Consider the following 15,901-nt stretch of genomic DNA (forward strand, 5'->3'; position numbering starts at 1 on the left):
TTCAAAGTACACAGATAACTGTTGGTATATTACACATTCAAACATTTTAGAGAGAGCTGGGATTATGGAAATTCGTCTGTAACTTGACGGTGAGTCAATATCTCCTTTTTTATGTATTGGGACTACCCTAGGCACTTTTAGCTCATCAGGAGAACATCCCTCAGATATACACTTATTTATGCAGTATGTTAAAGGGTACACAATACAATCTATTACTTTTTGTAGAATGTTACAAGAAATGTCATATATGTCTACACTCTCAGATGATTTCAGATGTTTAACTATTTTTAGGATGAGACTAGGTGGGACCTCAGAGAAGGTAAACATACTTGTCTTTACTAGTGGTTTACAGGCATTTTTTGAAAGCATCTCAGATGAGCTAATGACAGATTTGGCGATAGCATTTCCTTCTTCTTGTACTGATTTAAAAAAGAAATCATTGAATTTCTGAGGGCATACACTGATTTTTTTTCTTTATTTCATCTTTAGTAACACTATTTATTAGTTTCCAGGCAGCTGTGCATTTATTCATGGAATTCTCAATACTGCTGAAGTTTTGTGCTCCTTTGGCTTCCATAATGGTTTTTTTGTGCTTATTCCTACATTGAACATAGGCTGATCTGGCATGGTCGGTCTTCAGATTTTTATGTAAGCTGTGCAACAACATAACTTGGTTTTTCAGATTTGTTAGTTGTGCAGTATACCATTGGAGACTTTGTCCATTATTTTGTGTTTCTTTATCAGAATGCAGCCATTAAATTGTGTCGAAATGCTTCGAAAAACCTTTCAAATATTTGTTTTGCTGACAGATCTTTACATAGCTTATAATTTGTATCACCAGACCATTAGCCACACCAGTCTCTGTTAGTATGGGACTTACAAAACCTGTCAATTTTATCATTTGTGATCGATCTAATGATTACCATTTTTGGGACAGACTTATCAACACAGAACCTACTTATGTAATTTAATGATACAGAATCATGATCTGAGAATGGGAATACTGCCACATCACATGATTCTACTGTAGTATTGAAACTGTACAGCAAGTCAGTAGGTATGGTGAGACACTGTCATCAGATGTTTTCTTTTAGCTTTCCTAATGAGGTCAGGGTATTGCAGTAGACTTGTGACTTCAGATAACCCAGCAACCAATAATCACGAGGGTTGAGGTCTGGGGACCTGGAAGGCCAAGCATGATGGAAGTGATGGCTCAGCATGCAATTCTCACCAAACTATGTGCACAAGAGATCTTTCACACATGCAGCAATGTGGGGTGGAGAGCTATCCTGCATAAAAGTAATTCCTTCCAGCGGTGTTTATAAGCCACAGGCTAGGTATGATGTGATTCTGTTAGATATTAGCATACCTCCCATGCACCTCACACCCATCACACTCATGTGGCATCACTGACATGTTGCAGTCCATGGGCATTTGTTGGCCAGTTTTTGCACTCATCTTTTGGTTTAAATGAAGCCCAATGTCATTTTAGGCATGATTGTCAATTTTTACCTCCCTATCTATATTATTCTGTGAAGTATTGAGTTTTCAAATGTTAACAGACTTTTGGGCCATGCTGTACAAAAACTAATCTGCAATATTCAGCTGCTCTGCCATGTAACTAGTCTCACTGGCATGAAAATCTTTGAACCCCCTTCAAATCCCCCCCTCCTCCGTGTGTGTGTGTGTGTGTGTGTGTGTGTGTGTGTGTGTGTGTGTGTGTGTGTGTGTGTGTGTTTGTTTGTTCAGTGTATGTATAACTAATTATTTGCATGATAGCCTGCCATTATACACCCAAAAGCTTAGATATGAAGCACGTTGTTAGATCTATGCTTATTATTAACACAGAAGGCACTATTAGAAATACCGAAAAAGAAATCAAACAGTGGAAAGTACAGGTAGGAATATCAACAATATTGCTGCATGGTTTCAATGCAAAACCACTGCCAGAGTGGCTGGAGATAGTGTTCACATGTGTATGAGGCTTGCTCGTCTATGTGAATGTGTGTGTCTTTTCTTTTCTGAAGAAATCTGTGGCCAAAAGCTAAGTGTGTAACAATGCTTTCATTGTGTCTGTCAGCAACTCGATATGTCATGTTTATGGTGAGTAGCAATCTACCTTTTTCATAATATTGTTGAAAAAGATATCAAGTTAGAATTAAATTTCTTCTATGAGTATGGCAGACAACAATAAAGAATCTTACATTTAACTAGCAACCTTGCCCATGTGTGAACAAGTACAACTAATAATTTACAGATGGATGACTTGTCTAGCTTAGTGGTAACTGTGTTTATGAGCCACTGTATGGAGTTATGATTACAGTTCAGAGAACAATGTTAGGTAACAGAACATCATCACTTTCATGTAATTTAACTGAATTAAGTAGCGCATTTCATGAAAGTTGTCAGCTGGCACAAATATTATCCATTCCACATTTAAACCAAGTGAGGTGGCATGTTGGTTAGAACACTGGGCTTGCATTCGGGAGGACGACAGTTTAAACCTGTGTCACGACATCCTGATTTAGGTTTTCCACGATTTCCCCAAAACGCTTTAGGCAATTGCTGAGATGGTTCCTTTGAAAGTGCACAGCTGATTCCCTTCCCCATTCTTCCCTCATCAGATGGGACCGATGAGCTCCCTGCTTGGTCCCCTCCCCAAAATCAACCAACCAATCCACTTTTAATTGGTATTTGGGATAACATACTGTGGCAATGACAGGAACTGTTAGCTACCATGCCAACCTGCCTGTCTGACAGTAGCGCCAGTTCAGCACAGGCTATGGTCACTCACTGGCAGACCAAGAAAGGTGGCCCAGTAATTAGCACACTGAACTGGAATTTGGGTGGATGAAGGTTCAAATCCATGTCCAGCCAGTCAGATGTAGGTTTTCTGCAATTTCCCTAAATTGCTCAGAGCAAATATGAGGATGGTCCATGTCAAAGGAAACTGCCAGTTTCCTTCTCCATCCTTGAAAACAATCCAAGCTTGTGTTCAACCTTTAATCACCTCAATGTCAATGGTACATTAAGCCCTAATCTTCCATGCTTTTCTCAGTAGTGGTCCTGCAAGAACTCCATTTTCTGTGTAATCTTTTCCAGGATTTTCCTTCACACCCATCAAATATTAACTCCATACCAAAAAATCTGTTCTGTTAAGTAAACACTGTGCAAGGGAATTTAAAACCTTGGTTTTCTGAGAAAATCTAAGAAGATAAATGACACACATAGTATAAACACTAGCACCACCACATACCAAAGCTAACCGAGAACAGAAGTTACTGATAGTGAAATTAATGATCAATGGGTGATGTAGCATAAACTCTGTCCCTCTGTTTAGAGTTAATCAGATACTGTTATTTTACCTGCAGACCAGGGCAATTACCATTGTTTTGGACAAGCAGGATTATGTTCAACAGATGCCATGTTTACTGTCTGATTTAGTGTATCACAGGATCAGTGCTGACCACCAAAAAGTGTCCAGAGACAGACTAACAGCCAACTTTATTGTTATTGTGTGTTTGCACTAGGTTATTAGGCCTCCATGAGGTCCACAGGGAAGAGGTTCCTCTTTGTCTGATTGTGAGTAACACTGGTGCTTTGACATATCATGTAGCAAAACAGCGTGCTACTCTGTTGAGCCATATAGTAAGTCAGTGTGAGCAGCACATAAGAACTGGTGGATTTCTTATGCCAATTAGAAGGAATATGTTTAAATGACTGATATTCTAGTGATTTTATGTAGTCTCTCACTTCACTCATTTTCTTCTGTCTAGTTCGTTTTGCTAGACTGAGGTTATGTTTGGTGCTGAATTAATGAACCTATTTCGACATGAGTTGACTTCCACCTCCTTTTCATTCAATGATCAGAACTATGGGCAGATAAATGGAGTTGAGATGGGAAATCCATTGTCACCTATTATGGGCAGATAAATGGAGTGGAGATGGGAAACCCATTGTCACCTACTATGGGCAGATAGATGAAGTTGAGATGGGAAACCCATTGTCACCTATTATTGCCAATATGTTTATAGAAGATTTCAAGGAACATGCCTTGGAGTCAGCTGCTTTGAAATCTGCATGTTTTTTTTTCCAGTTATGTAGATGATACTTTTGCTGTTTGGTCTCATGGCAGTGAGAATTTAATGAACTTTTTAGAACAACTGAATTCAATCCTGCCGAAAATTTGTTTCATGATGGAGGTGTAAAAGGATGGCTGTCTTCCCTTCCTTGATCAAGTTGGCTGGGAGGATGGTGGACGATACATTGGGATATGCCATTTACAGGAAGCCTACCCACATTGACTTGCATCTGCAGGCTGATAGTTGTCAGCATCTGGTTCAACATGGAGGGGCACTTTGTATCTTGGTCCACAGGGCCCACAACATCTCAGACCCTGAGAGTTTGTCAGCTGAGTTAGTTCATCTCAGTCACCTTATATCAGAATGGTTATTACAAAAGACATGTCAGATGTGTATTGGGCTATTGATTAACTGTGCACCATGTGAGTAATAATAATATTGAGGTGGCACCACAGTCTAGGCCTTTTTGCTTACTTTTTTGACCACCATCAAAGATTGGGGTTCTTTAAGGTCCCGTAGGGATGATCTTGGTTTGCATAAGGCAGGTGTCTACCGTATTTCTTGCAGCTGTGGGAAAACTATCAGGACTGAGGAGGACTCTTGTACTGAGCATGCTTACAACAGCTGAACAAATCTGCCATTGCAAAACATTGTTTTGGCACTGTTCATCCTATGGAATATAACAATGTGGAGATTCTGGCATGCACTTCCAGCTATTGGGATGGTATTGTTAAGAAAGCTGTTGAAATTAAATTAGCATGTAATCTTATAAATAGAGATGCTGGTTTTTGTTTAGATTCTGCATGGAATCCTGCTCTCTCCCTTGTCAAAAAACGGGGGGAAAAACGTTTATGCTACCTCACCTGTTGATTATTAATTTCACTATAAATAACTTCTGACACAGTCATCTTTGGTCTATGTTGGCAGTAGTGTTTATAGTGTTTGTGAGTGTTATCTTTCTGGAGTTTCTCTGGAAACGAAGGTTTTAAATTCCCTTGCACAGCACTTACTTACTGCAGTTTTGCCTTGAAATAGGCAGCATATGCTCCTGCTGAAATATCAGTGGTTCTTGAGTCAATGAGATCACCGGGGTGCATTCCTATAGGTTATCTGAATGTATATAATGTCTGCAGTTGGGACTCTTCTTTACATGTCAATATGTGAGACCATTTTAGTTTCATTTATAAACAATATTTAACTAATATTTTAATTCCATGAGTGACTTCTGCTTTCGTGGTAGCGTTAAGCACTAAGTACCCAGTGGTGGTCTATGTGGGGGCTAGGTTTGCTTCCTCTGAAATCTGCAATCTTACTAACACATTGTGCTGATGTATGGAGTCATCTTTTAGGAGAGATCTACCTATAATTACCAGAAAAACATTTAGATAACAGAAACAGACTGTCTGTAGCACCACATTTCGAAAGCTTCTATTCTCTTCTTGTCCAAACTATTTATCGTCCATGTTTCACTTCCATACATGGCTACACTCCATACGAATACTTTCAGAAATGACTTCCTGACACTTAAATCAATACTGGATGTTAACAAATTTCTCTTCTTCAGAAACGCTTTCCTTGCCATTGCCAGCCTACATTTTATATCCTCTCTACTTCGACCATCATCAGTTATTTTGCTCCCCAAATAGCAAAACTCCTTTACTACTTTAAGTGCCTCATTTCCTAATCTAATTCCCTCAGCATCACCCGACTTAATTAGACTACAGTCCATTATCCTTGTTTTGCTTTTGTTGATGTCAGAATAATAACACAAGCTAAATCAAGGGGCTCCTGAAGACCAGTTTTAAAATGTCAACATATTGCTCTTGTCTTATTTATATCACTAATCTTCACAAAAGGAAACACCTTAAAAGAAGAAAATATCAACTGTGACAGAGACATAACCTACATGTCGATACAGTAAGGATTAACAGTTGTGTGTTTGATTTGATTTTTTATTTGGTCCTGTTGATTACATATTGTACACAGGGTGTACTAGTACTATAGGACAAGTCAAATGAAATAATACCAAATGATGTGAGCATCTTATATATCACAGGAACGATTGATTGGGGACAATATTACAACCTGCATTTTACTGGTATAAGTTTAACTGGATGGTTATAATAGCAGAATGAATGGAAGTACACATTTTTATCACAGTACAACAAATAAATAATAAATTTTACATTCTGTCATTACAATTTAAATTAACATACAAAATTTTTATCTTTGTCACGTAAATAAGTTCAATAGTGTAGAATAAATTGTAATACACATTTTAACCTATTATATAAATAAATTTACATTTTATCACTACAATTTATGTTAGAAGTACACAATTGTGTCTTCGTGACATAAGTACAGATTTTCTTTCCTTTATTTTCACTCAAAAGGATGCCTTATTACTCTAGGAATTCATTAATACGTTTGTTCTCTGAGGAATATTTTTAGTTTCTTTTTGAATACCTGCTTGTTATCAATTTCTATTTTTATATTCATGGGAAGCTTGTTATATGCTTTTATTCATGACTCAGTTACTTCCCTACGGACTTCCAGAGTTGCAGAGCCTTGGCGGAAATTTTTCCTCTGTCTTGTGTTATGTTTGTGAATGTCACAGTTTTTCTGGAAAAATTCTTTGTTGCTGGCTGCAAACATCATCAAGGATTTCTAACAGTAAATATCCTGCAGGATGTTCTTTTAGAGACTCATACCATAGGAGGTTACAGAATGGAAATACTCAAAATATTACAAAAGCAGTGTCATACTGGGATGAAAACCATTGCCTTCCTATTGGAAACAAACACCAAATTTATACATGTTGAAAATGAAACTGAAACAGAACTTGCTTGACCACTGCTAATCTATTTAAGAGGTTTTGGAGTACCATAAATTTTTGTTTAATTGATCAAGTTACCTTAACCATACTTGTTGCTTATAACCATGGTATCTGTTTTTATAATTAAGTAACCAGCATGCAAGATTTATTGAATTATTATTCCAAAAACATACTATGTATAAATTGTATTCCTATCTCAAACATGGCTTTTGTATTGTATGTGCAAACTCTGCCCAAACCACAATTTGCAGCATCAATAAAATAATAAAAATACAATTACTATTTAGCTTGTGCAACATGTGTAAGGGAGCCTTCCCTGTCTAGCACGGAGCCCACTGCACACCTTCAACAACAAGCAGCGCTGGATCTCAATGTGTATCATTTCATTTATTTATTAATTTATTTATTTTTATTTACATTTTCTTTGCGTGGAGCCATCGTAATGATGGCTTTTGCAAACGTCAGACTTAATACTATGGTTATATTTATACTTATAAAGTACACTATATTCTGTAGCTGTTACTTCTTGTGTCTATTTTCTACATTTATCACATTACAACTGATATGCTAATGCCTCATGTTACAATCACTATCTTAAAATTCATTGAAAGAATATAAACCTTTTTCTATTAGAAAAGATTTTAATTTTGTTTTAAAAACAATTCCCATGTACGTTCTTAGAGAGTTTGGTAGCTTGTTATATCAAATCAAACCACTGATGTATGGACTTCTATCAGTCATTTTTAACATTGTTATGTTACGGAAATAGTTACACTTTGTTCTAGTGTTGTGATTGTGGACATCACTGCCCTTGATAGCTTCTGTTGGTAGACTTATAAAAAATAAAACTATTTTGAAGATGTACAGAGAATATATTGTCAGATATTCATTCTGCACAAACACTTCACGACATGAATCTCTATGTCCCATCCCATGTATAAGTCTTATTGCTCTTTTCTGTAGTAGTAGTAGTATTCTTTTTAAATGTACATCAGCTGCACAGCCCCATAGTTCAATTCCGTAATTGAGAAAGGGGTAAAGTGTTCCATAATATACTAATTTTAGTGCTTGGCTAGGAACTATCTTTGCGAGCTGGCTGAGGAGATATACAGCACTACTAACTTTTCCGCATACGAAATTAATTTGGTATGTCCACCGCAAATTTTCATCAACATATACACCCAGGAATTTACAGTTACCATTTTCTGTTGCAGAGATATTACACACACTATTCATATTGTTGTGATGAGAATTGTCTGTTTTAAATGTCAGTAGTTGAGATTTGGTGACATTCACCTTGAGTCCCTGATCAATGAAGTATTTTGTTACTTCTGTTACACCACTAGTAGCAAGAGATGTCATAGTGACAGTACAAGGCTGTGGGATGAAATACAAAGAAGAAATGTGCTGAATGAGGCAAAAAGATAGTGCAGAAAGCCATCTGAGGTATACAGGTACCAGAAGTGATGCTGCTGCTTCATAGACTTAGAGGAGGGCAACTAAGTACAGAGAACAGACGTTGGAACCGAGTCTTGTGCCTCTGCTCCCTACAACTAACAGGAGGAGCAGTGTGAACAGAAAGAGAAGGTGCAATTTTAATAGTGCAGGAAATTACTCAATGAGATCCTAGTCATGTTTCTGGTAGCATAAGCATCCACAAATATGGGGGTGGAGGGTGGTGGGGGGATGGTTGCTTACCTAACTCATTAAGTGAATCTGCATTATGGACTTTTTATTCAGTGCAGAGTTCTCATAAACTTCTAGCAGTGATTGTCTTTGACTCAGCTAAACCACACATTCAGGCAGTTCTAACATAATGCGCACGCAAATCAATGCAAACAGTGCATGACCTCACAATTCAACTCATCAAAATAACAGAGAAAATAAATAAATAATTTTGTTGGTGCCAGTTCCAAAAATACTCAATGTAAAGGGATAATTAATGGTAAATATTATAAGTGAACCCCTAAACAAGAATTGGAAGTCTTCTTCAAATCTCATTCAGCAGGGCAGTTCCTCGTTGATGTTCTCCCTCAATCAAAACAGGGACAACACAGTACAGCAGTTTCACACTGAAGAGCATACTAACCTTTCTTTATTTTATATCCATACTTTAGTATTTACAATACATAACTATTGAAGGGATTATTACTATTCAAATATTCCGTCTCTATCTGCTCCTTAATGACAATAAAAACAGTGAAAAGAAATCGTTTTGTACTGCAGCTATTTGACATTCCAAATTTAAGAAAGGAAGATTACCTTCCAAGCACAGGAATGAAACAAAAAACTGATGCTTTTTTACACACACATGGAATAGCCACAAAAACTTCAATAAAACAAACAAATCAAACTTGTGATCATAAATTAATTCATACCTACTATACCCTTTAATTACAAGATTAATTTAACTTAGTATTTCATGCAATGTAGTTCCAAGATGCATTAATTGCATGGGTCTCATCCAGTAGTTTTGGGACAAATGTGACAAGGTACCAGATGTTTAGTTCCAGAAGAAGAATAACCATATTTCATCACTGTAACTTCCCTACACAACCATAGAGCTATTAAATATTGAATTTAACAATGATGGTATTATATGTCATCCAAAAGTAAGTTGCCCCCTTTTTATTTCTCTGCTTTACCTGTGACATGTGAGCAATGGTGATCTACCGTATCTTCCTTCGCCGTTGGCGTTGTCGTGGTTACCGTGAGACACCGTTATACCAAGAGGAAAGGTGCGTCGATCTTAGAGCATGAGATGTTGTTGTTGTGGTCTTCAGTTCTGAGACTGGTTTGATGCAGCTCTCCATGCTACTCTATCCTGTGCAAGCTTCTTCATCTCCCAGTACCTACTGCAACCTACATCCTTCTGAATCAACTTAGTGTATTCATCTCTTGGTCTCCTCCTATGATTTTTACCCTCCACGCTGCCCTCCAATACTAAATTTGTGATCCCTTGATGCCTCAGAACATGTCCTACCAACCGATCCCTTCTTCTGGTCAAGTTGTGCCACAAACTTCTCTTCTCCCCAATCCTATTCAATACTTCCTTATTAGTTATGTGATCTACCCATCTAATCTTCAGCATTCTTCTGTAGCACCACATTTCAAAAGCTTCTATTCTCTTCTTGTCCAAACTATTTACCGTCCATGTTTCACTTCCATACATGGCTACACTCCATACAAATACTTTCAGAAATAACTTCCTGACACTTAAACCTATACTCGATGTTAACAAATTTCTCTTCTTCAGAAACGCTTTCCTTGCCATTGCCAGTCTACATTTTATATCCTCTCTACTTCGTCCATCATCAGTTATTTTGCTCCCCAAATAGCAAAACTCCTTTACTACTTTAAGTGTCTCATTTCCTAATCTAATACCCTCAGCATCACCCGACTTCACTCGACTACATTCCATTATCCTCGTTTTGCTTTTGTTGATGTTCATCTTATATCCTCCTTTCAAGACACCATCCATTCCGTTCAACTGCTCTTCCAAGTCCTTTGCTGTCTCTGACAGAATTACAATGTCATCGGCGAACCTCAAAGTTTTTATTTCTTCTCCATGGATTTTAATACCTACTCCAAATTTTTCTTTTGTTTCCTTTACTGCTTGCTCAATATAGAGATTGAATAACATCGGGGAGAGGCTGCAACCCTGTCTTACTCCCTTCCCAACCACTGCTTCCCTTTCATGTCCCTCAACTCTTATAACTGCCATCTGGTTTCTGTACAAGTTGTAAATAGCCTTTCGCTCCCTGTATTTTACCCCTGCCACCTTTAGAATTTGAAAGAGAGTATTCCAGTCAACATTGTCAAAAGCTTTCTCTAAGTCTACAAATGCTAGAAACGTAGGTTAACCCTGTAGTCACCTGACCAAAAGTCTTGTTCCTCCTGCCACCGAACTTCACTAATTCCCACAATATCTAACTTTAACCTATCCATTTCCCTTTTTAAATTTTCTAACCTATCTGCCCGATTAAGGGATCTGACATTCCACGCTCCGATCCGTAGAACGCCAGTTTTCTTTCTCCTGATAATGACATCCTCTTGAGTAGTCCCCGCCCGGAGATCCGAATGGGGGACTATTTTACCTCCAGAAAATTTTACCCAAGAGGAGCCATCATCATTTAATCATACAATAAAGCTGCATGCCCTCGGGAAAAATTACGGCCGTAGTTTCCCCTTGCTTTAGATATGATGACCTTAAGCCATAGACAACACACAACGGTCACGGTAGCACCTGATTCCAGAATAGCTGCAGTAGTTAAGATCTACGAACTATCCCCTGTTGACCAGGTCCCCAAAACTTAACTCGTAACGAGATCCCTTCAAAGCAAATTGTCATAACGATCGTCTATAAAGGCTTCGTACAACGAGAATAAATGTTACGGTTTGTGGAATAATAACAGATACGACCAAACTGTCTTGTCTCTTCTGCTTTATTTAACATAACTTCGTTCACAGGTTCATTTCGCATTCACCACTCATTCACCGAAACCCTTTGATGAACAGTTTTGGTTGCTTAACGCCAACAGTCAATGATAATGATACAGCTTTTCTCCTTTTTATAAATTGAAGCCCGCTCTCTGTGATATAATAAAAAAAAAAACCGGTCTCAATACCGCGTCCCTCATGAGATGCGAATAGACATATCCCGGAATTGATCGCCCTGTAGGTGTACTCAATTTAATGACCACACTTCACTGTCCATTATTTCGTGTAACTGAATGTCCATTTGTTAGTCTGATTATACACTGTAGCTATTTAAAATTCGCCCCTATATTTTCACAACGCACAATTAGCACTTTGTTACTTGTTTTCTTTTTTTTCTTCTAAGAGTAAACGGAAAAAAAGAGACGCCGTATCATTGGCTTAGTCGATATAAAGCAAAACACCTTAATATGCCCAATTTTACCTCTTCTTATAGGATCGGCTACCTTACTCATTAATTTATTACATATTATTTCCAATAACGCTAAACAGGTATCGCCGTTATATTTTAATTGTATTCAAAAGCATGTTACTACTATTATGACTGACCAAATCATAACAAATCACGCGGCGTGCATTTTTAACGATAACTTTATGCTATTCAAGTTCCGTTACGGCTGTCTTGACTCGTAATGTTACACGGCCCCCCAGACTGTGATGTCTTGAAGAGGGTTCTAGACAGAACAGGCTTTTTTTTTTTTTTGTGTACTGTGACAGGAGAGGGTATTTGTTTCGGCGAATACACTCACTCTCAGATTCACTCAACAAGTCAGTACATACATTCTACAATATTTAAGTTCAGTTAATGGGCCTAGACAAAATGCCCTTAACTAAATTCCACATTTGTTTATAGGTTGTCTTAGAAGCACTTCGCACTAATCACTTCATATTCACACCACTTTTTTTTTTCTTGGATGAAGCCCTCAGTTCTTCAACCGACTGTGCAAGGCAGGGATCACAGCCGGGTTCGACGATTGGCATCCTAGGCCAAAACCCTTATCAGGCCACTTGTTTAACCAGAGAGGATTTGGTCCTTTTCTTTTCCTCTTAATTCCACTTTCAAATCATCCATCCTCGCCGTTCAGTGAGAGGATAAATCGTATTTCAGCGTCGTCATTGTTTCTGATACCAAGAAGGTATCTCATGGAAATCATCGGTACATTCTTTAATTTTCTTTGTAAGTTAGTATAAGTACGTATTTATCCATTGGTGCTTTTATTTAGTCCACTGAGTGTAGTCTTGGTATCATTCAGTGTTTCTTGAATCTATATTTTGCTCATTATTGATAATACTTCTTCAGGTCTATGTGAGGGAACAAGCCTTTAATTACATCAGTATCACAATCTGCCAGGAGGTAGCTCCCTTCATAAGGTATTTTCATTATTTTATATGGACCTGTATATAAATATTGCCATTTCTTATTCAGTCTTTTCCTGGTTGATGCTTTTGGGTGATTTCTCAATAAAATTTCTTCCCCTACATCATATGTGACTACTTTCTTCACATTTTTATCAAAACGGGTTTTTCTCAATTGTGCTTGATGCTTCAGGTTTTCGTAGACCTTCTTCACTATATCTTCTTTCTTGGTAATCTTTTGTTCTATTGCAGGTAATTTCTTCATCCATTCTGGCACAATACTTTCACCAAATACTATTTGGTTAGGTGAATAACCTGTCGATAAGTGTGGTAAGTCATTATACACTTTCTCAAATTCATAAATCCAATCGATCCATTTATAATGTTGTTTGGGTATGTACGTCCGTAAAAATCGGTTCAACTCTCGGAAGATTCTTTCAACCGGATTTCCACAAGGGTAAAATCTTGAGATGTAAATGTGCTGGATTCCTTGTTCTTTTATAGTGTCTCTCCATACTTTGCTTGTATAATAAGCAGCGTTGTCTGTCAAGATCATTATAGGTTTGCCAAGCTCAGTTATATAGTTGTTGATAAATTTGCGTAACATGGGTCGAAAGTGGAGATTTTTCAAAGGATATAATTTCACATATTTTGAAAAGAGATCATAGAAAGCAAATACATATTTGAACCGTCCACGTGTCATGGGACATGGCCCACAGACATCACATGACACCAACATTAAAGGTTGTTGTGGGATGATAGGATGTAATTCTATCTTCCGACAATAGTTTATGGGTTTCGCCTTCTGACATATTTTGCACTTCTTAATAATATTTGTAGCTATACGTCCCAAATTTGGATGATAGCAGTATTGTGCTATTTTGGCTGTACATTTAGCGGCACCAAAATGACCCCAATCCAAGTGAGTGTACCATACTAGTGATTCTAAATATTTATTTGGAACACAAACTTTCCAAACATCTTCTTCATCCTTCCTCTGATACAATATTCCAGATTTTAATTGATACTGTTCTTGAGAGTGACTTAGCGTTTTGCTTTCAACAGCCTGCCTAATGGCTTTCCACAACTTATCATCTTCTTGCATTTGTGGAAGACTTCGAGATAGCTGTGAAATCTGCCTCTCACAATATTGCCTTGATAAATTCATGACTTTAAAGTCAATAGTCCGTTCTTCACACTCATCAGCATTCTTTCTTTTCGGTAGTCTTGAAAGAGCATCGGCTATGATGTTGTCTTTCCCTCTGATGTATTTGAGCGTAATATCATATTCTTGCAGTAGCAAGGCCCACTGGGTTAAACGTGAATGGAACATCCTTCCTGTTAAAATAAAAGATAAAGCTTTGTGGTCGCAGAATACAATGATCTTCTTTCCATATACAAAATAGCGAAACTTTCTAAGTGACCAGACCACGGCCAGTACTTCCAATCCAGTAGTACAATATGCACGTTCACAGCTAGAGAGTGTTCTGCTGGCAAACCCAATTATCTTGATGGTACTGATATCTTCTGGATTGTCCATCTGGAAAAGAGTGGCACCCAATCCTGTTTCAGAAGCATCCGCAGCAATATAAAAATCTTGATCAAGTCTCAGATGATGTAACAGTGGAGCATTAGTCAAAGCATTGCGGATGTTATCAAAAAGCTTGCGTGCTTTCGGAACTCCACTCCCACATGACATTTTTTCTTAACAGCCGTAACAAACAGTCTTGGCTTCCTAACTGATTGGGTAAAAATCATCGAAAAAATGAAACTAAGCCGATAAATGGCTTTAATTCCGTTCTATTCTTTGGATAAGCACATCTGTTAATCGCATCCATCTTTTTAGGATTTGGTTTTATCCCTTCAGGAGTGATTATATGTCCAAGAAATTTCAATTGGTTATGAGCAAACTTGGATTTTCTCAAATTTACAGTAACTCCGTATTCCAAAAATTTCGCAAAAACTGTTCTTAATAAGTCCAAATGTTCCTCCCAAGCTTCAGAAGCAATTAGCAAATCATCCACATATAAAGTAACTTCATTCAAAAGGTCTCTGCCCAGTACGGTATCTAATGCCGATATGAAAACACCACCGCTTATTTTCAACCCAAATGGCATGACAGTAAACTGGTAACTTCGGCCCAGAAAAATGAATGCAGTATATTTTCTAGATTCTTTCGATATTCTAGTTTGCCAATATGAACTACGCATATCCAAAGAAGTTAAGAAGCGGGCACCATAAAACTTTTGTACTAACTCTTCTAGGTTCTCCGGTCGCATTTGTACAGGTATAATGATCTTATTGATCTCTCTGGCATCCAACACCAATCTGATGTACCATTGGGTTTAATTACCGCCGCAAGAGGGTTACAATATTCAGAATCTGAGGGCTCAATAATACCCCATTCTAACATTTTACTGATTTCCTTTCTGACTACTTCTTTCTTTGTCCATGGGATAGAATAGGAAATACGACAAAAGGGTTTATGTGCATACGTCTTTATATGGTATTCAGTCTTTTATTATACTCGGACGTTTACTAAAAATTGACTGATATGCTTCCAACAAGTAGTACAGTTTATCCCTTTGGATAACAGATAAATATTCTGATTCTAACACCTTTTCCTGCAATGACATTTTATCCATCATTTCTTCAGAACATTCAATAAGGCATATATCATACACATTTTCATCATCAATACTGACATATTTTACCATTAGATTCATACACAATTGATTTGGAATTACTCGGCCCTTTCTCAGGGTGGCTGTCAAAATGTTACCATTGGAATTAAATATACATTCACCTTTCTCTAAATTAATGATTGCACCGGTCTCACATAAAAAATCCAAACCACAGATACATGGTACTGTCATTTTAGGAACAACCAGGAATGTACTTTCTATTTGAGCCCCCTGTATTGTAACGTCAACACGTACCTGTTTCACAACTTTTTGCATTTTTGCGCTGAACGCGCCAGACACGGTACATCCTGTGATAGGAAAAGTGGGCATTTTTACCCCTCGGCTTATCTGTTTTAAACAGTCCAACGTCATGACACTAATAGTTGCTCCAGTATCAATTAATATTTCAACATCAACATTATTTATACTTGTTGGAATTATTGCCT

Source organism: Schistocerca piceifrons, chromosome 1, assembly GCF_021461385.2.
Source record: "Schistocerca piceifrons isolate TAMUIC-IGC-003096 chromosome 1, iqSchPice1.1, whole genome shotgun sequence".
Classification (NCBI taxonomy): Eukaryota; Metazoa; Arthropoda; class Insecta; order Orthoptera; family Acrididae; genus Schistocerca; species Schistocerca piceifrons.